The sequence below is a fragment of the Narcine bancroftii genome, chromosome 6 (genome assembly GCF_036971445.1).
Source record: "Narcine bancroftii isolate sNarBan1 chromosome 6, sNarBan1.hap1, whole genome shotgun sequence".
Taxonomy (NCBI): Eukaryota; Metazoa; Chordata; class Chondrichthyes; order Torpediniformes; family Narcinidae; genus Narcine; species Narcine bancroftii.
In genome coordinates, this window is record NC_091474.1 from 31301845 (window position 1) to 31325611 (window position 23767).

Sequence of the window (23767 nt, forward strand, 5' to 3'; positions counted from 1 at the left end):
CGCACCACAGCAAATCCAATCAAGTTCAGCTTAACCTTTCACTCAAAACATTGTTAGATTCTTGCTGAATAAACCATTATTTTTGTAATTCATTGTGTTATGGAACATCTTTCACCAGTTAATGATTAACTTTTTATCTACTCGGAAATTTTTCCATAAAGATCTCTTTCCTTGGTAGATTTTTTTCATTCTGACAACAATCTTAATTAGGCTACATTATTTAGATTTTTAAAGTAATTTTCTTATTTTCTTGTTTCTTCTCTTCTGAAAACAAGTACCTAATGCAACTCGGGAACTTGGACGGTCATTAATGGAGGATAATTCTGCTGAGATAAAAGAAAGCTCATGATCTTATTGAATAACAGAGTTGGTATGTGGGAACTGAAAGGCCTGTTCTTGTTTCTGTTGCTTATGTTGTTCTGTGCCATAATGCTAATGTGACTTCTTTCTTCTTTGGCTTGGCTTCGCGGATGAAGATTTATGGAGGGGTAATGTCCACGTCAGCTGCAGGCTCGTTTGTGGCTGACAAGTCTGATGCGGGACAGGCAGACACGGTTGCAGCGGTTGCAGGGGAAAATTGGTTGGTTGGGGTTGGGTGTTGGGTTTTTTCTCCTTTGTCTTTTGTCAGTGAGGTGGGCTGTGCGGTCTTCTTCAAAGGAGGTTGCTGCCCACCGAACTGTGAGGTGCCAAGATGCACGGTTGGAGGAGATATCAGCCCACTGGTGGTGGTCAATGTGGCAGGCACCAAGAGATTTCTTTAGGCAGTCCTTGTACCTCTTCTTTGATGCACCTCTGTCACGGTGGCCAGTGGAGAGCTCGCCATATAACACGATCTTGGGAAGGCGATGGACCTCCATTCTGGAGACGTGACCTGCCCAGTGCAGTTGGATCTTCAGCAGCGTGGATTCGATGCTGTCGGCCTCTGCCATCTCGAGTACTTCGACGTTAGGGATGAAGTCGCTCCAATGAATGTTGAGGATGGAGCGGAGACAACGCTGGTGGAAGCGTTCTAGGAGACGTAGGTGATGCTGGTAGAGGACCCATGATTCGGAGCCGAACAGGAGTGTGGGTATGACAACGGCTCTGTATATGCTAATCTTTGTGAAGTTTTTCAGTTGGTTGTTTTTCCAGACTCTTTTGTGTAGTCTTCCAAAGGTGCTATTTGCCTTGGTGAGTCTGTTGTCTATCTCATTGTCGATCCTTGCATCTGATGAAATGATGCAGCCGAGATAGGTAAACTGGTTGACCGTTTTGAGTTTTGTGTGCCCGATGGAGATGTGGGGGTGCTGGTAGTCATGGTGGGGAGCTGGCTGATGGAGGACCTTAATTTTCTTCAGGCTGACTTCCAGGCCAAACATTTTGGCAGTTTCCGCAAAACAGGACGTCAAGCGCTGAAGAGCTGGCTCTGAATGGGCAACTAAAGCGGCATCGTCTGCAAAGAGTAGTCCACGGACAAGTTGCTCTTGTGTCTTGGTGTGAGCTTGCAGGCGCCTCAGATTGAAGAGACTGCCATCCGTGCGGTACCGGATATAAACAGCGTCTTCATTGTTGAAGGATTCCTTTATTGTCAGGTACACAAAATACACACAATTTGTTTTTCTTTGTTTGCCCTGTAAACACACACAAAGTGCCACTAGTTCAGCCCAACTCTCAAGATATCAAGATAAGAAAACGAGAATCCCTTCAGAGTCATTGAGTGTCCATGTGTCCCGCCATGACCTCCGAAGATGCACTCCCATAACCTCCATAGCCACAAGGTCTCCTTTCTACTCCAGGGGTGAACCCGTCCTTGAGTCATTCATGTCACCCTCCTTGGCCCTTGGTTACAAACCCCTTTTACGGTTAGGAAGCTTTCAGCACCCAAGGACCTTTGGGAACCTTGTTCACCATTGATACACTCACAAATTTCGGTCCCATACCTAATCCCCACACATCAGTCTCCAACAGCCCCAGCACGGTGTGAGTCCTTTGGCTGCTGAACTTCACGCAGGCCTGCTGCTATGCTCCTCTCCCTGGTTTCTCCTCCTTGGCCGTCTACTGCTTCCCTGGAGTCTGCAACCTCATGGTCTAGACTAGTTGCATGGGCGCCACCATCTTGGGCACTGACTCACTGGGTCTTCAAGATAAAAAGAAAACCACTATAGCCTCAAACTACGGACACAGGCCTATTGGGCAAGGTGACCTGGCAGTAGGACCCTGAAGAGGACAGCGAAAGACCCATTATTTAAGGGAATGAAAGGCAGTGAGATGTTCAATCAAAGGCAAAATTATTCATGATTTATATCTCCATTTAGGATTCATCTATGTAATTTCCATTAAGTATCAGTGGATAGTAAACAGAGAGGAAAAAAGTACCAAAAGGGACTAAAAACAGAAAAGAGAGGGGAAAATTCTGACTGATCTGGGGTGGCGCAGCGGCACCACTGAACCCCCTCGCAGTTACATGGGGAACTTTCAGCAGTTCTATTAACATCCCTCAGGAATATGCTTTAGCAGTTTAGGTCTGCGGCTGTGTAGCTAGAACCTTTACATACTTTAAAAATGTTTCCCTGTACAAAATGGTCTCAAACCAGAGGGCACGAGTTTAGAGATTTCAGCTAGAGAGCAGTTGGAATCTGGAACACACAGTTTGAGTGGGTTGCTGAGAATGGAGCTCTAATAATATTAGTGAAGTATTTAGATGAGCACTTGAATCGGTAATGTACAGAAAATGCAGAATAAGTGCTGGTAAATGGGATTATTAGAGATGGCAGTTTGATAGTCAACTTGGACATGGTGGACCAAGGGGCATGACTGTTTCTGTGCTGATCCTATGGCCCAAACTATGAAGGGCGAATACGAAACTTGTTGTCTCAGGGGCCCAATCCAGAGTTGCATTCTGAATGTGGATTGGTCTTGGTAATATTACCCAATGGTAAAATTTTTCAAAACAACATACAATAGAAGGATTGTTGCACAAGAAATTATATAATCTTATACACCTCTGTCACACAAACTGCATCAAGCAGGCAAAGGTTAATTACGACCAGAAATGCCCTGCAACATTTCTAGAGGTTTGTGATTAACCTCAAAAATGATTTTATTAAGGTGCCACTCCAGAAAAAAAATTCAAATTTGTTGCATCAAATAAACAAATCTTTATATGAAATTTTGTTAAACAAGTTTGCCAAATGGAGGCTCAAAACTTCTTGTAAACAGCTGAATCCAGTGAGAAAAACATTGATTACAAAGCAGATTTGTTGACTAACCAAATTAAAGGTGAAGATGATTTTGGAGAACACAGAAATCAATCCAAAATCTTTGAATTGATTTTTTTCCCCTCAAATAATACATAGGTTTACTTTATTTATTCTTTCATTTGAACTGAGCAGAGCTTGTAAAATTAGGGGAAAGTTGAATGCCTGGTGTCAACATTTTCAGCCAAGCCTCTTTGAAAAGATTTTACCATTAAAGACGTTGAGCAGAATTTTTCACAGGCAGAGAGTTTTAGTTAAAATTAGAGTTTGTCACATCACTAACTGTTATCATATCTGCAAGTCCTCATATTACCAAGCTCAGAGATCTTACTCAGTGTTGATTTTACCTGAATTCTTTAATTAACTGCTTAAACCAGTTTTGGTGGTTTGTATATTCAACTGAGCAAGCAATATCTACAATATGAACCCTATGACAAGCACATTGAATGGAACATATTAATGTAGAGAGTGTTTAAATCATAAAAAAGGATTTCTCCGTCCCCATGTTTTGAAGGGAAGTTCAGTGATCTCCATTAAGTTAGAACAAATAGCATTGATTGAAATGGATAAGTAACCAATCACAACTCTGAAAAGTGTTCAGCTTGGTTGGCCACAAAATGTGTCATCTTCCTCCCTCTGCTTCATGATTGTCAATTGCAGTCCATAACAAGGTATCCACTGCAGATCCAATGCAGCATGCTTTCTCCAATCAGTTCTGGTCGCCTTAATGCAGGATGGCTGTGGAAGCTATGGAGAGGGTACAGAGGACATTTACCATGGTGTTGCTTAGATTGGAGAATGTGTCTTATGAGGCAAGGTTGACAGTGCTAAGGCTTTCCTCATTGGAGTGGAGGAGAATGAGAAGTTACTTAATGTCAGTGGGACTAGGAGGGTGGGAATTTGTTACGGCATGGACTAGTAGGGCCGAACTGGCCTGTTCTGTGCTGTAAGTGGTTATATGGTTATATGGTTATGGATGTCTACAAGGTTATGAGGCATAGACAGGGTGGTCAACCAGCATCTTTCTCCCGGAGTGAGACTAGCAAATACCAGAAGACATCTGTACAAGGTGAGAGGATGAACATTTAAGGGAGAGAGTAGTGGGTGCCTAAAATACATTGCCAGGTATGGTGGTGGAAGCTGGTACAATAGGGGCATTTGAAAGACTCTTTATCATGGATGCAGAAAAAATAGAGGGTATGGATATAAGGTAGCTTGTCAATAGGTTTATGTAGGTCGGCACAATACCGTAAGGTGAAGGGCCTGTACCGTGCTGTAAAGTTCCTTGTTCTAATCTCTTTCTCAGTCTTCCTTAGTTCACCAACTGTCCAACTTGATCACTGGAGAGAAATCAGTTGACAGAGCAAGATTAGGGTTAGGGTTGAGTTAGGAATAGGGCTCAACCTTCATCACCATTACACCAGAACTATGAGCATGCAGATTTAAGTCATTAAGTTATGGTGTACAGCAGATACCTGCATGTGCACACTTGGCAGTTAAGCTCAGAACTATTGCTATTTTTTTCCACTAAGGCCAAACATCCAGAAGACAAACTTCCTTTGCTAACCTGCTCCTGGTGCACAGCATTCTCTAACAAACAAAAACTGAGGTGAAACCCTGGCCAACTTTTCATATTTTTTTCCAAATATTGGGAACAAAGTTATCCATTTTCTTTAATGCTTCAAGAACACCTTAACAGCTATCTGATAATGTTAGGTCCCATTTATTTAACTTTTCGGGCATGGTGTATAGCCTGTGTTACCAATTATATTGTATCATGCGTAACCTCGTGTTTATTGTATTTCTCATAGTTCCAGAGCATAGCTTTTCCCATGTTTCATTCTTTATCTTTATGTTTAGATCTTTTTCCCACTTTTGTTTGGGTTTACAGCTTATTTTCTCGTTCTCTTTCTCTTGCAATTTGATGTACATGTTTGTTATAAATCTTTTAATTATCATTGTGTCTGTAATCACATATTCAAAACTGCTTCCTTCTGGTAACCTCAGACTGTTTCCCAATTTGTCCTTCAAGTAGGTTTTCAGCTGGTGGTATGCAAACATTTTACTGTGAGTTATACCATATTTGTACTTCATTTGTTCAAAAGATAATAATTTTTTTCCCGAAAAACAATTTTCTATTCTTTTGATCCCTTTTCTCTCCATTCACAATTTTCTTGTTTATTTTCATTGTGTGATGACATTGTTTAATAGGTTTAATGTAGGGTTTATGTTGAACGTTTAGTGGGTGGGGATGGGGTGGGAAGGAGGGAGGGAAGGGAGGGGGACAAAAGGGGAGAAAATGACACTGTGTATATTCAAGAGGGAAATGTTTGTGTGTAATTTGGTCAATATGGTTCATAGTGTGAAAAATATTTTAAAATTTAAAAAAAGAACACCTTAACAGAACAGTGAAAAACAGCATTTGCGATTCAAACCAGTCTCATAGTCAACTAAGCAACAAGCAACTAATCCTGTCTGATTCTGACACATGGACTAGCCATAGCACTGGAATAGTTTCACCAACAATACAAAATCCTCCAATTCCATTGGCAGAGCAAGGTCAGCATTTCTTTCCAGTCAAAATCCTGCCAGCATCAAAGATCAGATCACACATTATCCAGCTCCAGTTGGACACCCCACGTCATCCACGTGTCTGACATCACAGACCTGAAACAAGAATTATACCTTGAGGCAAGTTACAGCAAAATGCACCCAGGAGAACAATCTAAAAAAGCTTCAAAATCAGTCTCAAGACCTTTCTGTAAAACTAACTCTTTCATTGAGTTCCAGCAACCCCATTGTCAAGATCCTCCTAACTCTCAGACCAGTATGAAAAAGGTCACTGAGAAAGTCTGCAGTCTACAGATGCAAAACTCAAATGTGCTGAAGAAACTCAGCACCCCATGCATCATTAATAGGAAGCAAAGGGTAGCCAACATTTCGGGCCTGGGCCTTGTGATGTTACCACTGTATGCAACGTGCATATGAGCTGGCCTGTCCCTGAACCATTGACTCCTCCCTTCCAGATATCCCCATGAAGGCTATTATATCCAAAACCCTCCCTCAGTACCTGCCTTGGAACCAGGCCAGCAACATGTAAGATGTGCTGACATCTAAAGGTGGTTAAAGCCTATTAATCACCGTTGATTGGTAGCTCAAGCCTTTTGTCAGGTGAAAGCGAAAGCAGGCAGAATCTTGAATAGAATCTCAGGATGGGAACATATGTGGGCTGCAGAAGAGCATCAAACAATCCAGCCATTGGCCAATCAAGCTCTGCCAATGCTATTTATGCTTGAGTCTCTAGGTGCTGCACTGGACCCAGAGAACTCTCATGGAAACAGGTCATCTTCAAACCTAAGAACCTAATAAAGACTCTGAAAATTTCCCTGTAAAAAAAAATGTAATTAAATAATCTGATTAAAAAGCATTAATTATATGTCAGTGAACTATTTACGTTTTAGTCCTTTAGTCTGAACTGCAGTTCCTTAATATTCATGTATTTCAAATTTAATTTGGAGTCTCACCAGACACCAACTGTCACAAGATTACACATAAAGTCTCGTTAATGGACTCAAAGCAAATTGCTCTTTAAATTCTCCAAACTTGTCAAATTTTAATTATCTTGCTATATACAATAACAATTGATACTTGAAATTAAATTTGGGCCCTCATTCATTAGATCTGATCATTTTTGAGCAAATATTTCTTGCCCTTTTTACTAACTTTAAAAGGAAAGATTTTTTTCTCCTTTAATGGAGTATGAGTCATATAATATTAACAAAGAAATGTAGTAATTAAACATAGTCAAAATTATTTCCTGTCCCATCAATGTCTAATTCTGGAATATATTAGATACAGATAGATCCCCGGGTGTTACAAAGATCTCACACGTTTTGACTAATTCACAATACTCTTGGACACTATTAGCAGATAATTATGGTTTTTAGACTGCAATGTCTTTGGAAAATTGCAGAAAAAATTATTCACACTGGGCACCTTTTTAGACTGCAAGCACTTGAGTCCAACAGTCTTGGTAGATGACCGTCAGTGAATTTCCATTGCAGGCTGTGATGCGCCATCATACAGAATAGCGGACACAAAACTTAAAGACTGATCAACAGGCTTTATTCCATTTAAAGTCCCTGCTGCAGTTAGCTGTAGCTCCGACCTCGAGAGGCCGGATGTGGCTTATATCCCGGCGGATGATTGGCAGCCGACCGGGTGGGGCTTTGTCCATTCAGGTTGGCTGATTGACAGCCGGCCAGGTGTTGTCTTGTCCTCCAATGCTCTTCCTGCAGGTACACAGGTCGCCCCCTACAGTAGGCTAGTGGTGTATCACCACACAGGTTTCCTCCAAAAGGTTGTACGGGTCCTGCAGGATAAATCCCGGTGCAGGAATTGACTCAAAATTCCTGCACATTCCTTTTCAGGCCATCCATGTAGTAGCAAAATTCCTTGATTGTGCCATTACATGCCTGCAGTCTAAAAACCATAATTAACTATCTGACATTTCCATCAAGAAATCATATTTCCTTAGATATATTGGCTTGTAACAATTTTAACACAGTTAACTATTATATAAAATAATAAACTCTGAGTAAGAAAGCAAGAAAACAATTAAACTTAATTCCACACAACTATTATTGGCAAATGGAAAGTAAATATTGTGACTTCTGGCAAAGGTTAATTTAGTAACCAGATATAAAAGTCAGCGATCACAGCCTTTGAAGCTTTTCCAAGTAATGATTTTAAATAAAAAGAGAGTCACCATTTGATATATTAATGCCGTTTATCATTGTTTTTTTTTTACCCTGTGATCTCCAGCAAAAAGCTTTATACATGCTGGGCAAATGTAAGATTCAGTCTGGCCTGGTTCAATGTAGTATTTCAAAACTTACAGTGCACCGCCTCCAGTTGTTCAATTTCATTAGTGTGTGAGCTAATAATCTGTGTGCAGTGTCGGCTGTGGTTTAGTTGGTAGCACTTTGAGTCAGGAGATTATGATTCAAGATTTACTTGAAAGATTTGAGGGAAAAGAATTAGGCTGTTACTAAGGAAATGATCCTTTCTGATGAGATATTAAGATAATACCCAATGGCACTGACAATGGATCCTCAAGTGTTATCTTCCATGAGGAACGACCACTGACCTGGATAACAGTTGAACTCAATCAACATTTAAAAAATAAACTGCCTGGTCATCATTATATCACTGCATGAATTGTTGAGTGAAAATTTGGTTTCCGGTTTCCTGGTTGCTATAGTGACTTCCAAAGTACTTAATTGACTGAGAGCTACCTTCAGATTTCCTGGAAAATAGAGAGCAAGATGCCATCTAAAAGCAACCTTTAACATGTGCTAAATTTCATGATGTTCAATTCACTGAAAAAAATGTTGAGCTTTTATTACAGAGCCTCAATACCAGCACACATCAGCTTTAACTTTTTTTGAGGGGGGGGAGGGTGTTGAGAAGTTGTGAGATAATTATTTTTAGAGGCCATTAGCATGTTTGTACATATCAATCCTCCACACACTAATTCTTAGCAAATTCATTTTCTTCCCTGTATCCCAGTATATCCCCTCACAAACAGTCAAAGATATTTATTCAAGACAATTATAGTCTCCTAAGCAAGAATGACCCCCAAGACTTCCTTATCAGTTTCACCGCAATAACACGCTGTTGATCATCAGGAAAGTCTGAAATATTCTTTCGAAACATTCCTGCTGCTCATAAACAAATACAGTATCTGACACCTATGGGGATTGGTAGATGCCAGACAAGTATTATAGTGAACTGAGATTCACTAGAAGTGTGCTGTACTGATGACTGGACCTGCCTCCCGGCTCCTCCCCCCCAGGTCCCGTATATAACCCTGGTTTCCCGCCTAAACCCAGAACCCCTCCAAAGCCTATTCATGAACCCTACCTGTGTTGCAAGCGTTAGTTCTCCCTCCAGTCGAGTGTGAGCTTTTATCTACATGACAAGTATATTTTCTGGTTACTTCAGATTTACTCTTACAATGCCTAACTCATACATCTGCACAAACAATAACAATTTAAAAGGCAAAAAATACTATTCTGTACTTACAATGAACAAACTTTAATATATATAAATATATATAGCATTTTACTTTATTTTCAGTTACTTTCTTTGAAAATATTTAACCGCCACTGTATCTTCAGGTCCTCCCCCTCCATGGAAGGATGAATAATAACATTATAATTAGTTAACGCCTCCCTCCCCAAAGCTTACAAATAAAGCCTTTCTAATATACCCAATTCTATACTAATAAAAATCAAGATACTTGGCAGGGATAAGGGGACACTTTAAGGGAGTCACCTTAACAGCGAGCAGCATCAAACAGCTCTTCATCCTGGGCGACGCCATTGCTGTTTCACACAACTTTATTCAAACAGCTGCTATGAGCAAAGCCCGACTGAGACACTCCACTGGCTGATTATTTACTCCTGTCTTCACCAAAGATTTATGTGTTACTTCAGAGAACATTTACTTTTGCAATTTTAAATACATATGTTTAACCTATTATTTTATTCTTATTTGTTTTAATATTTTAAAATTTATTTTCCTTGATTTTTTTTTTGCCGGATGCTTGAATTCTGGATACCAGAGGTTTTACTGTATGACTCATTCATTGTTTTCACCAAACTAACCTTACCATAATGGTACACTGTCAATAATCTACTTTTATTTAACCAATTTCAGACAGACACAAGGCTTTTGAATTAAAAAAAAGACTTGGATTTACTGCCTCTCATTTACCCCAGAATATCTCAGTAAATTTGCAGCCAATTATAATTGAGGGAAATCACACATATCATTGGAAAAGAGGGGGGTGGGGGGAGGGGGGAAGAATAACATTCTGAGTACTTATCAGTCCTTGGTGAGGGTATAATTGAATACCCTGCTGCAAGGTTCCTTATTCAAGCAGCTGACAATCTAGCTAGAAAATAGATATAGTTCTGGTAATTGTGGATCATCACATTGCATTGTAATGCTCTGAACAATAAATTCAGGTCATTGATATTTATGTATTGTGGAAATATTGAACAGGTTTTTTTTTCATACAAATGACTCTGCAATGACACAGATAAGCTGTTGATAACATGTAATTGAACAAAGGTCACGGGATATTATGTTGTTAGTAACAACATATTATTTCTGCTGCACTTTAATTTATGGGGCTTTTACCTTGCTATGCAGTTAATGAGCATAACCATCACCTTTAAAATTAACAATGTTGGCAAACAACGCATTAATTTCATCTTCATTCCAACTTTGACTGATAAACAATAGCATTTGCTAAATTCTAATGTCCTGGCAATGATGTGATTTATTTCTGTTGATTAGTTCCTGTAAATTTAACTTACTCGTGATATTAAATCGCCTTATTTAGAAATAAACACAAAAAAATCATCAATGAACATAAACAAACTACAAGAGTTCCCACAGAAAGGAAGTGGACAGCTGTTTCACATGCTCTCTTTATTCTAGAACTTCCTTGGAAGAGAACGTAATCTTAGTGAAATAATTTTGTAAATGCAGTTTCTATTCAAGAAATAAACAAATTAAATACCCCAAAAGACCCTTAGATTATAATATATTCATAGCATAAACTTTCAGTCATTTTATTTTGTAAGAGGCTATCAGAGCACATGGGTTTACATAGTTTTTTCTATTCTTAATAACACATCAAAATGAGCTTGCAACATTCTTGATGGGGAGACTGTGCAGCCAAAAATCATGGTACACATTGGTATCAATGACATTAACAGGAAATGGGATGAGGTCCTGAAGAGTGAATTCTGAGAGTTAAGAACAAAGCCAAAAAGCAGGACCTCAAGGATAGTAATTTCTGGACTGCAGTCTGTACCAAGTGGCAGTAAGGGTAAGAATAGGAAGATAAGGCAGATGAATGCAAGGGGGCAGGGGCCTGGGTTTCAGGTATGAGGATCATTGGGAACTCTTCTGGGGAAGCTACAAAAGGAATGGGTTGCACCTGTTCGAGAGGGGCCTATATCATTGCTGGTAAGTTTGCGAGAGATGTTAGGGAGTGTTTAAACAAGGTTGGCAAGGAGATGGGAATCAATGTTTGGTCAAATGATGTAAATGTTGGTGAAAAGGTAGATGCAATATATAGTGAGACTCTGGACAAGGACAAACGGTGAATAGGGCATAAATACAGTCACTTGGATGGGTTTTCATTCATGGGAGACATTAAAAATAAGAGTGATGAACTTAAGAGAGCATGGAACAGCACATGGAATTGCAATGTTATTGCCATGTCAAAAAGACTTGGCTGTCACAAGGGCAGGATTGGCTGCTTCATGCTTCGGAGTTTAGATGTTTCAAAGGGGATAGGGAGGGAGGCTGATAAATTCTTCAGTTAAATTTCATGGTGAAATGTTCTACCATTACAACCATACAGTCAAAGTGTCCTACAGCATAAAAACAGGCCATTCTACCTAACTCATCCATGCAAATTAAGTCATCCATATAACTTTTTAAAATCCATGTACCTATCCAAATGTCTTTAAATGTTGAAAATGTCTTCCACTTCCCCTGACAGCTATTTCCATATTTGCACTAACTTCTGAGAGAAAAAGTTACACATCCAATCACTTTAAAATTATTTCCCTTTACCTTAAAACTACACCCTCTATTTTTATATGCTTTTTACACAGCCACTGCATTCTGGTAAATTATTCCCTTTTTTCTGGACCACGTGCTGTGTAAAAAGCATGGAACCGGAATGGGGGTGCCATTCCAGTTCCAAAATATTTTTCGCAAGACTCCTTGTCATTTTCCCAGAACACCTGCAGTGAAAACTGCACTGCATGCATTCTGGGACCAACTTGGATCATGATGTCTATTAGTATACCGTGGACCGTAATTCTTTTTAGTGTTGCCTGCTCTCTCCTGCGGCCCATTGTCCCGCTCTGTACCTGTGGTCTGCTGCTTGCTCTCTGTTGCTGTGGGCTGCTAACCCTAGCCTGAACCCAGGGTTTCCCAAACTGGGTTTCGTGGAAAGGAGTAAGGTCCTGTGGAAGAAGTGACAGGGAGTAATAACATGATACCTGTTTTTCTTTAATTTACTTATTTCTTCTGCCCTTAGTTCAATTTGTTTCTGGGATGACAGCAAACTGTACACTCTACCCCAAGAAAAATAATGTGTCACGAGGCCTGACATCAGAAGTGCAGATATCAGGCCTGCGCATCTTTTTTAACTAATGAGAATCCAAATTATTCTGGCACAAAGCCGGAGAAGGAGCTGGCCATATTTTACCAATATTCCACATGTACAATATTTAGAAACATGGATCAAAAACAAAATGAAAACAAAGTACAGAAAATGACTTGATGCTGCTCCTGGCCTAAGGATTCAACAATGTAATATTGTATCTAGCATTAAGAAGATCTGTGTCAACAACAATTTCATTCCTCCCATTAAATGTAAATTAGAGGCAACAAATAATTTAGACTTGGAGAATGGTAAGTTTATTTACTTTCTTACAATACTTTTTTATAGACCAGCAATTGCAAATTGTACATGATGATTGGGGTTCTGCCATTTCCAAGTGCTCCCCAAAAGGGTTCCATGAGCTAAAAGGCTTGGGAAACCCTGCCCTAACCCTAACTCTACCCTGCAGTCCCATACCTGACCCTAATCAGAACCCCAAAGCACTAACCCTAATCAGAACCCCAAAGTCCTAACCATAGCCCTAACCCCAACCTGAACCCCCCCCACCTAACCCTAACCAGAACCTCAACTATAACAGGAACAGTAAAGCCCCCTGAAAGAGGTTCAATGTTGGAAACCTGCAGTCAGACGAAGTGAAAGGAAACTTCCAGGCAAACCTCAAAGCAAAGCTCGAGGATGCAATCCACCTCATGGACTCGTCCCCTGAAACCCTCTGGGATCAGCTGAAGACTACCATACTGCAATCCACTGAAGAGGTACTGGGCTTCTCCTCCAGGAAAAACAAGGACTGGTTCGACGAAAACAGCCAGGAAATCCAGGAGCTGCTGGCAAAGAAGCGAGCTGCCCACCAGGCTCACCTTACAAAGCCATCCTGGCCAGAGAAGAACAAGCCTTCCGTCACGCATGCAGCCATCTTCAGCGCAAACTCCGGGAGATCCAAAATGAGTGGTGGACTAGTCTCGCCAAATGAACCCAGCTCAGTGCGGACATTGGCGACTTCAGGGATTTTTACGAGGCTCTAAAGGCTGTGTACAGCCCCTCACCCCAAGTCCAAAGCCCGCTGTGCAGCTCAGACGGCAAAGTCCTCCTCAGCGACAAGATCTCCATCCTCAACCGATGGTCAGAACGCTTCCAATCTCTTTTCAGTGCCAACCGCTCAGTCCAAGATTCCGCCCTGCTCCAGCTCCCTCAACAGCCCCTAAGGCTAGAGCTGGATGAGGTCCTCACCCAGCTCTAACCCTATTACACTATCCCAAATGCCACACCCTAACCCTAACCCTATGATATAGGGTTATTGTCAGCCACTATGCAGACAATAAACTTACCCCAGGCCATATCAAAATGCACAACAAGTACCAGAAAGGAAATAAGGCAATGATCCCACTAAAAGCTAGAAACATGTTCAGGGTAATGAAAGTATGGGCCAACCAAAAGTGGTAGTTCATCGTGACACAGAACCTCTGAGAGAGGAGACCATTGAACACAAGAGATATGATTATCTTGCTGCCTGCATATTGACAAATTCACCTGAATCCTAACCCTAATCCTAGATTTGACGCTCGGTTTGCCAGATTGTGAGCCCACCGCCCCACTCAATCACTGATAGCCTACCACCAGCCCCTAACGATAGGTAGCAGTGATTAATAAGAGATTACTTAAGGCGGTATGTGAGTGGAAAGAACAAGTTTGAAATCCACTTTTTTTGATCAATACTTGCAGTAGATTTTCCAACACACTTTTATAAATTGTGTTTGTTTTATTAAATTGTTTGTGTATTGTCCCATGCATTTTTCTAAATTGTGTGTACATTTTATTAAATTTTCTGTGTATTTTCCCAAGCTCATACTTTGTGTGCGTATGTTTTTTTTAAATTGTGCATGTATTTTCCCATGCTCCTTTATAAATTTGTACACATGTCTTATTAAATTATGTGTGTTTTTCCCATGCTCTTTCATAAATTGTGCATTTATGTGTTTTATTCCTGCTATGATTTTCCCACACTCTTCTATTAATTGTTGTGTGTTAATAAAAGTAGCGTTTGATAGGAAACCCTTGTGTCCAGACTCGTCTCTCACAGACCTGACAGTTTCTCAACACAACAATAACCGGTGAAGGGACAGACAGCATCACTGTTGGCATTACTCATCATCATCACCCTAATTTCAACCTGACGTATAAACCAGGGGAATATTTTGAGTCTTTTTTTGGGAAAAACAAGAGGGTCTAACATTCCATCATATATGGTATGTTATTTGTGACATTAGACACAGTTGCCAACACTGTTGAGTTACAAGTGGAATGCCTGTATGATGTGTGAAATGTCAGACTGATACGGAGATTTACACGTTTTGGTTGTTCCAATGTGAACAACCAATGTCGGCATATCGGAGGCTATTCATAATGGAAAAACCCCGTGAATGCTGTGTAAAACTCATTAGACTATCCTACCCTTTCCAGTTAAATGGCAGCTTCTTGTACAGCTGTAACATGACACCCAAATTTCTGTATTCAATGCCCTGACTGATGAAGGTCATTTACCAAACATATTTTTCATAATCTTGTCTTTCTGTGTCACCGCTCTCATTGATGAATATTTTTCAAAATTTCAGAAGCACCTTGGAATTTGAAGATTTTGGATTCAAATCCTAATTCAGAGATTTGAACATGCAAAATCAAGGGGACAGAGTGGGGGTGAGACTGGTTAGGGCAGTGGTTTTCAAACTTTTTCTTTCCACGCACATACTATCTTAAGTAATCCCTATGCCATAGATCCTCTGTGATAAGTAAGGGATTACTTAAGGTGGTACGCGAGTGAGAAAGGAAGGTTGAAAATCTCTGCTCTAGACCTAATTGTCACTGAAATATTTTGCTTGAGAAAAATTGTCATTGGCCCATTTCCTTTGGAGTTATGAAACTGTGCACATAACGAGTCAATTAGGTACGATTAAAACAGTGGATTTCAAACCTTTTTCTTTCCACCCACCTACCACCTTAAAGTAATCTCTTACTAATCACAGAGCACCTATAGCATAGGGAATACTTAAGGTGGTAGGTGAGTGGAAAGAAAAAAATTTGAAAACCACTGGATTAGAGGGACCACTATTCAGAAAAGATAAACTGATGACCTTTTGGCTTCTCTGATGGACATCACAGATCTCATGAAAATATTTGGAAGGAAAAATTGCCTTAAAGCCATGGTTCATTGTTTGTTTTAAAGTTGGATCTTCTTAACAGTGAAACATGAATGCTCAAGAGTCAATGAAATGTGTCATGTTGGGAAATATTATAAAGCATTATTTAACACAGTTATATTCCTTCACAGTATTTTTAAATATTTTTTTAAATTCACATTTTCATTGGTGATCTTTAGATCCTTTTACAATGAGCTGTTTACTTTGTACCCGTGTGACAAAGAGCTGGTATAATATGGTAAATTTATATTAAAAACTGCTGCAGGAAATGATCAGTCTGCGTCAGCTCTAATCTGTAAAGCTGGACAGCAAGACATTCATGTGAAAGTGGGTTTGGTGCAGTGATCAGCAAATAGTGTTGAAATAAGAGTACATGACCGGCCTTGTTATATTAAAATATAAAGATTTTGATACTTCAGACATGAATGCCAGCTTATCTGCATGGGGACATTTCATATCTCAGTAACTTGATATATGAGGAGAATAATTCATCTCTATGTTGGTTTTGAAGTGCCTGGAAGTTGTAATGTGTCCCAAATGGGTGTGTAAGGGTGACATCACAGCAGAGTGCCATGAACTATTTTGGTCAAGGTCTCTCTTTTGAAAACTTCAAGTCAGTTCAGCTTTTCAGGAGTGAAGCACAAGGTTGGAAACAAAGGTGGACGGTTTGGCCTTGTAAAGGCCAGTGACTGTAGGCTTGATTTGTCACAGCTCTGAACCCATGGAATGAATAACTGGTGCCCATGCTCTGGTGGGGGCAAAGGTGGTGTTGTGGTACAGTGGGCAAGAATGATTGGGTCACAGGAGACAGGGAAGTGTAAGAAACAATAGAGCCCACACCACACCATTGGAGATTGGAAAGAAAAATTGGCTATGCCTGTGCTGCACTTGAGGGAGAGGATGGGAGGAGAAGGGGAGAAAAGAATTATTACAGTTGAGATACAGGAACGGCCCAAGGATCACAAGCAAGGAGGAGATATGAGGCTATGTGCCATGTGATAGTGCAGCAAATTTCAATTACTTAGGAGTTCAGAAGGGAGTGGTTCTCAGTTAAGGCTTCCATCAGGTGCTTTGAGGTGTTGCGAGGAGGGATATTCAGACGGTCCAGAGCCTGGTTCATGGGGAGGATTCCAGGAGGGTCCTTAAAGCTGGGATGTAATGGCGGGAAGAAAGAAAGGTGATGAGGAACTTTACTTGCAGGAGCCCCAATGCTGCTGTGCAACGAGAAAAATTGGCTTGCTTGAGAGTTTCCAACAAGGCCACTCACTAGGGGACATCGTCAAAACTGTCTGCTGTCTTTACAATCAGCGTTGCATGGGCAATGACATCACCTTACAATCAGCTGACACAGAAATTGTTTCTGATGTGCAAGATTGCCTCATGTAACACTTGTCACATTTCCTGACTAACATGAAGCAACCGAGAAAAGGGTCAAAATTGCATCTCTCCCAAAAGAAAAGCCTGTTTTTCAATTGCATAACCCTCAAAAACAGCATCATGTTAACCCCCTCCCCACCCATTCATTCCTCCTTTGGTTCAATTTATCACCTCCCCCCCCCCCCCCCATCTCCCTACTATCTTCTTCTGCTCTCCTCTCACTTTGCTCCTACCCCCCAACTCCCTTTGGTTCTATCTGGTTTCACTTCATGCCACCATTCTCACCTATTCTACATCAGATGTCTTTATCTTTTAATCACCCACTCCACCCTGTATGTCTCATCTTCATTTACCTAACCCCCTTGTTTTCCTTCTCTCTCTCTCTCTCTCTCTCTCTCTCTCTCTCTCTCTCTCTCTCTCTCTCTCTCTCTCTCTCTCTCTCTCCCCCTCCCTCCCTCCTTTGTCTGGAATCTGCCAATCTATCTATCATCTCTGTCCATAAAATTTCAGCTCTGCCTGCTTCCCCATTCCCATGAGGGCCCTCCCACGCGGCCTCCCACCCTGTCTTCCTTACACCATGTCTTTACTAACCACTCAGTCCTGATGGAGTGTTTTGGCTCAAACCATCATCCATTCTTTTTCTCCCACTGATGCTGCTTGACCCATTAAGTTCCTCCAGCTGATTGTGTTTGGCTTCAGATTCCAGCATCTGCGGTCTCTTGTGTGCCATCACAATTGAATTCCTTGGCCAAGATACACCGGAGAATCAACTGCAGGTTGTATTCCTCAAATGCACATTTCATTACTCAGACTTCATGGGAACGGAGTAAGCAGAATGCATAGCTGATATCGGAAAATGTTTCTGGTGTTACGGCCATAAAGGAATTGAATCCCTATGGGTTAGGTTTTAAGTTTAAATGTTAAATACCTGAAAAATTGGAGAAACCAATCTCAATAACTCCATGTCCTTTTCAGTACTTCAACTGCTTAGGTATCATATGGTGGAGGATCTGCTGGCAGTCATTGTGTAATGGAATTTGACCTGAGAAAGAGTGGCCAATTATACAAATTAATAAGATAACTCAATCATTTTCAGATTGGAGATCAAGGTAGAGGAGATGAAATGAAACAAGATGTGGTCATGTATCTTTGTCTCCTATAAATGCTGCAGGACCCATTGGGTTTCTTCAGCCTTTTTGAGTATTTACTAGAGGAGATAGAAGAGAAGCAAATTGTCCAATGTCTACAGGAGACCAGTAGGCTCTCCACACCAGGTAATTGGAGTTTAAGAAGAGAGATTTTCTCATTGTAAGATTACATTCTGAGTGGGATTTTAATCAGGGAAGACACTGAGAGAATATTTCTCCAAGTAAGCAATTCTAGAATGAGAGAGCATAGTTTCTGAATAAGAGGATCATTGATTTAATATGGAGATTTGGAAAAATTTCTCTCTGAAGTGTCTTCAATCTTTGGAATTCACCACCCAAGAGAGTTGTAGAGGGTGAATTATTAAGTATAATCCATATATATATAGATAAAGAGAAAAGTCAAAAGTTCTGGGGATTTGGCAGGAACATAGGACAAGATGGATTGAGATAAGAAGGAATCAGCCATGAGATAATGGAATGTTGGGGAGAAATTATTAACCTCTGCTCCCTTTTTCAAATGTTCTTAAAAAGCCTGGGGCATCAATAGCAGAAATCGGGTCCAGAGAAGCCAGACACAATGTTGTAAGGAGCTCAATGACTCCCATCATGTGGTCAGGAACAGTAAACACATCATCAAATGCTTTTTCCAACCAAATGCACCTTGAGCCTTAGATATTGTTTACTGCCATAAATCCAGACCACATGTAACATTCAAACATGTAACATTCAAACATCATGCCTAACCAATGCTTCACAACACAATTATATGCGTAGCATTGCTGCAAATTTCACTTTACAATTTGAAATGTACCAATATGTCAATCATGACAAACACATCATTGAAACAACTTGAGTGACAACCATTGTCCTTTCTTTGCAGTGCAAAATGCCATGTGACCACAATGATGAGTATCATATCATAAGATGGCAGATGTACCTGTATGTTTGCAGGCCCAGGGGATGAGAATGCTGGCCCTAATTTCAGAAGCCATGGCAATTAGAAAGGCTGAAACTTGAAGAGACTGGAACGTCCATCTCTAATTCTTCTTCTCATGTGTTGTCACCATGTTGTCTTTCAGAGTGCAATCTAGTATTTGTGTAAATATGGACTCATCTCTCCCAACCACAATCTTACAGTTGCATTTATTTTTTGTTTCATTTTGGATTCCCAAGAAAGGCAGCTTGCCCAACATTCACAGGAAGAGGGGAAAAAAGTCTTTTTTTTATTTTCTATTTTTCACACTATGAACCATATTAATCAAAATACACACAAACATTTCCCTCTTGAATATACACAGTGTCATTTTCTCCCCGCTCCCTTCCCTCCCTCCTTCCCACCCCCCTCCAAACCCAATAAACGTTCAACATATACAATACAATAAAACTATTAACAATGTCATCACACAATGAAAATAAACAAGAAAATTGTATCATCTACTTTTACACACTGGGTCAGTTCATTTCGTCTTCTACTCATTCTATCATTTTAGGGGGTGGAGGTCTGCGGTAGGCCCTCTCTGTTGTGATGCATGTACGGTTCCCAAATTTGTGCAAAGAATGTGACTTTATTTTTTAAGTTATATATTTTTTCCAATGGAATACATTTATTCATTTCCATGTACCATTGCAGTATTCTCAGGCTCTCTTCTGATTTCCAAGTTGACATTATACATTTTTTTGCTACAGCTAAGGCTATCATGATATATCTTTTTTGCGCTTCATCCAGCTTGAGGCCTAATTCTTTACTTCTTATATTACTTAGAAGAAAGATCTCTGGATTTTTTGGTATGTTGCTTTTTGTGATTTTATTTAATACCTGATTTAGATCTTCCCAAAACTTTTCCACTTTCTCACATGCCCAAATTGCATGTACTGTTGTTCTCGTTTTCTTCTTACAACGAAAACATCTGTCTGATACTGTTGGGTTCCATTTATTTAACTTTTGGGCCTGTGTAACCAATTATATTGTATCATGCGTAACCTTGTTTTTATTGTATTTCTCATAGTTCCGGAGCATAGCTTTTCCCATTTTTCATTTTTTATCTTTATGTTTAGATCTTGTTCCCACTTTTGTTTTGGTTTATAGCTTATTTCACCATTTTCTTTCTCTTGCAGTTTGATGTACATGTTTGTTATAAATATTTTTATTATCATTGTGTCTGTAATCACATATTCAAAGCTGCTTCCTTCTGGTAATCTCAGTCCGCTTCCCCAATTTTTCCTTTAAGTAGGTTTTCAGTTGGTGGTATGCAAACATTGTACCGTGAGTTATTCCATATTTGTACTTCATTTGTTCAAATGATAATAAATTATTTCCCAAAAAATAATTTTCTATTCTTTTAATTCCTTTTCTCTCCCATTCTCTAAAGGAAAGGTTATCTATTGTGAAAGGGATTAATTGATTTTGCGTCAATAATAATTTTGGTAGTTGGTAATTTGTTTTTTTTCCTTTCTACTTGAATTTTCTTCCAGATGTTGAGTAGATGGTGCAGTACTGGTGAACTTCTATATTGCACCAGATTTTCATCCCACTTATAAAGTATATGTTCTGGTACCTTCTCCCCTATTTTACCTAGCTCTATCCTGGTCCAATCTGGTTTTTCCCTTGTTTGATAAAAATTTGATAGATATCTTAATTGTGCTGCTCGATAATAATTCTTAAAGTTTGGTAGCTGCAAACCACCTTGTTTGTACCATTCTGTTAATTTATCTAGAGCTATCCTCGGTTTCCCCCACTTTCCATAAGAATTTCCTTATTATTCTCTTTAGTTCATTGAAGAATTTCTCTGTTAAGGGAATTGGTAACAATTGAAATAGTTATTGTATCCTTGGGAAGATATTCATTTTAATGCAATTTACCCTTCCTATCAGTGTTAGTGGTAAATCTTTCCAATGTTCTAAGTCATCTTGTAATTTCTTCATTAATGGCTGATAATTTAAATTGTACAGATGGCCTAGATTATTATCCAGTCTAATACTTAGGTATCGGATTGCTTGTGTTTGCCATTTAAATGGTAACTCTTTCTTAAACTTTGTGTAATCGACATTATTCATTGGCATCACTTCACTTTTATTTGCGTTGATCTTGTACCCCGTTATTTCTCCATATTCCTTCAATTTCTTATGTAATTCTTTTATTGATAATTCTGGTTCTGTTTAGTATACTATGATGTCATCTGCAAAGAGACTGATTTTATATTCCTTCTCTTTTATTTTTATCCCTTTTATTTTATTTTCTGTTCCTCAGTTCTGCCAATGGTTCTATAAGTGAACAGTGAGGGAGATATTGCACATCCCTTCCTGGTTGACCTTCTTAATTTAAATTGGTTCAATATATATCCATTTGCTGTCACCTTCACCATTGGACCCTTATATAATGCTTTAATCCAATTAATATATTTCTGTGGTAGGTTGAACCTCTGTAATACTTTGAATAAATAATTCCATTCTACCCTGTCAAAGGCTTTTTCTGCGTCTAAAGCAAATGCCACTGTTGGTGTCTTATTTCCTTCTACCGCATAGATTAAGTTAATGAACTTACAGATATTGTCCGTTGTTCATCTTTTCTTAATAAATCCAGTTTGATCTAGTTTTACTATTTTTGGTACACAGTCGTCCAATCTGTTTGCTAATAGTTTTGATTTTTTCTTATAATCTGAGTTAAGTAGAGATATTGGTCTATATGATGCTGGTGTTAGTGGATCTTTCCCCGTCTTTGGTATTATTGTAATTATTGGTGTTTTACATGAATCTGGCAAGTTTTGTGTTTCTTCTATCTAGTTCATTACTTCCAGGAGAGGAGGAATTAGTAACTCTTTAAATGTTTTATAGAATTCTATTGGGAGTCCATCCTCCCCAGGCGTTTTATTGTTCGGTAGCTTTTTTAATATTTCTTGTATTTCCTCTATTTCAAATGGTTTTATCAATTTGTTTTGCTCCTCCTTGCAATTTTGGTAGTTCAATTTTAGCTATAAACTCATCTATTTTGTCTTCTTTCCCTTTGTTCTCAGTTCGGTATAATTGCTCGTAAAATTCTTTAAAGTTTTCATTGATCTCTGTTGGGTTATATGTAATTTCTTTGTCCTTTTTCCTTGATGCCAATACAGTTATTTTAGCTTGTTCTGATTTAAGCTGCCAAGCTAGTATTTTGTGCATTTTTTCTCCTAGCTCATAATACTTCTGCTTTATTTTCATTATGTTCTTCTCCACCTTATACGTTTGTAATGTTTCGTATTTTATTTTTTTGTCCACTAGTTCTCTTCTTTCTGTTGTATCTTCCTTTGTTGCTAGTTCTTTTTCTGTACTTACTATTTCCCTTTCCAGCTGTTTTATTTCTCAATTGTAGTCCTTTTTCATCTTAGTTACTTAACTTATTATCTGCCCTCTGATGAAGGCTTTCGTTGCATCCCATAATATAAATTTGTCTTTCACTGATTCCATATTTATTTCAAAGTACATTTTAATTTGGCGCTCAATAAATTCTCTAAAGTCGTCTTTTAAGTAGCATGGAGTTTAATCTCCATCTATACGTTCTTGGTGGGATGTCCTCCAGTTCTATTGCTAATAACAGGGGTGAGTGATCCGATATCAATCTAGTTTTATATTCCATTTTCCTAACTCTCCCTTGAATATGGGCTGACAACAGGAACAGGTCAATCCTTGAGTATGTTTTATGTCTACTCGAATAATATGAGTATTCCTTCTCCTTTGTGTGTTGTCTCCTCCATATATCCAAAAGTTGCATTTCCTGCATTGATTTAACCATAAATTTGGCTACTTTGTACTTTCTGCTGGTCTTTTGTCCATTTTTATCCATCTTTGAATCCAAATTAAGTCCCCTCCTATCAATATATTCCCCTGCGCATCTACAATCTTCAAAAAATTATCTTGCATAAACTTTTGATTCTCTTCATTAGGTGCATATATATTGACCAAATTCCAGAGTTCTAAATATATCTGACATTTTATCATTACAGATCTCCCTGCTGGATCTATTATTTCCTCCTCTATTTTGATTGGTACATTTTTATTGATTAATATAGCTACACCTCTGGCTTTTGAGTTATATGATGCTGCCGTTACATGCCCTACCCAGTCTCTCCTTAATTTATTATGTTCCACTTCAGTTAGATGCGTTTCCTGCAGGAATACTATATCTATTTTTTCTTTTTTCAGTAAATTCAATAGCCTCTTCCTTTTGATTTGGTTATGTATTCCATTAATATTTATAGTCATATAGTTCAACATGGCCATCTCATACTCTGTTTACATCTCATTTCTGCTTCCTCACCACCACCTTTCCCCCTTTTCCCCATTTTCATTTCTCAGTTTTCTTTTTATGAATGCACTGTATGACAACACTTCTAAAACATAAAATACTTCAACCACTCCCACATCTAAAATTCCCTTAACCCCAAGTGTTCCCCCCTCTCTGAGTCACCCTTTGTCCCTTGCCGGGCAACCACAATTCCCCTCTCCATTCGGACTACGAACCCGTTCGCAAGTGTCAACTGATTTCGCAGTGACTGTTATTCTCTCCCACCCAACCCCCTCCAGAAAAGACTTTTATCTTCACATTACAACAAAGTTCCCCCT

The 23767-nt window shown here is 39.3% G+C and overlaps 1 long non-coding RNA gene across 1 annotated transcript in view; it reads left to right on the forward strand.

Annotated features, from left to right (window-relative positions):
• Window positions 1–289: 289 nt before the first annotated feature.
• Window positions 290–23767, forward strand: part of LOC138737480 (uncharacterized) — a 29160-nt gene continuing 5682 nt past the window's right edge. Inside the window, exon 1 of the long non-coding RNA XR_011340954.1 lies at window positions 290–370. This is a non-coding gene — a long non-coding RNA (uncharacterized lncRNA). The remainder of the gene's footprint in view (window positions 371–23767) is intronic.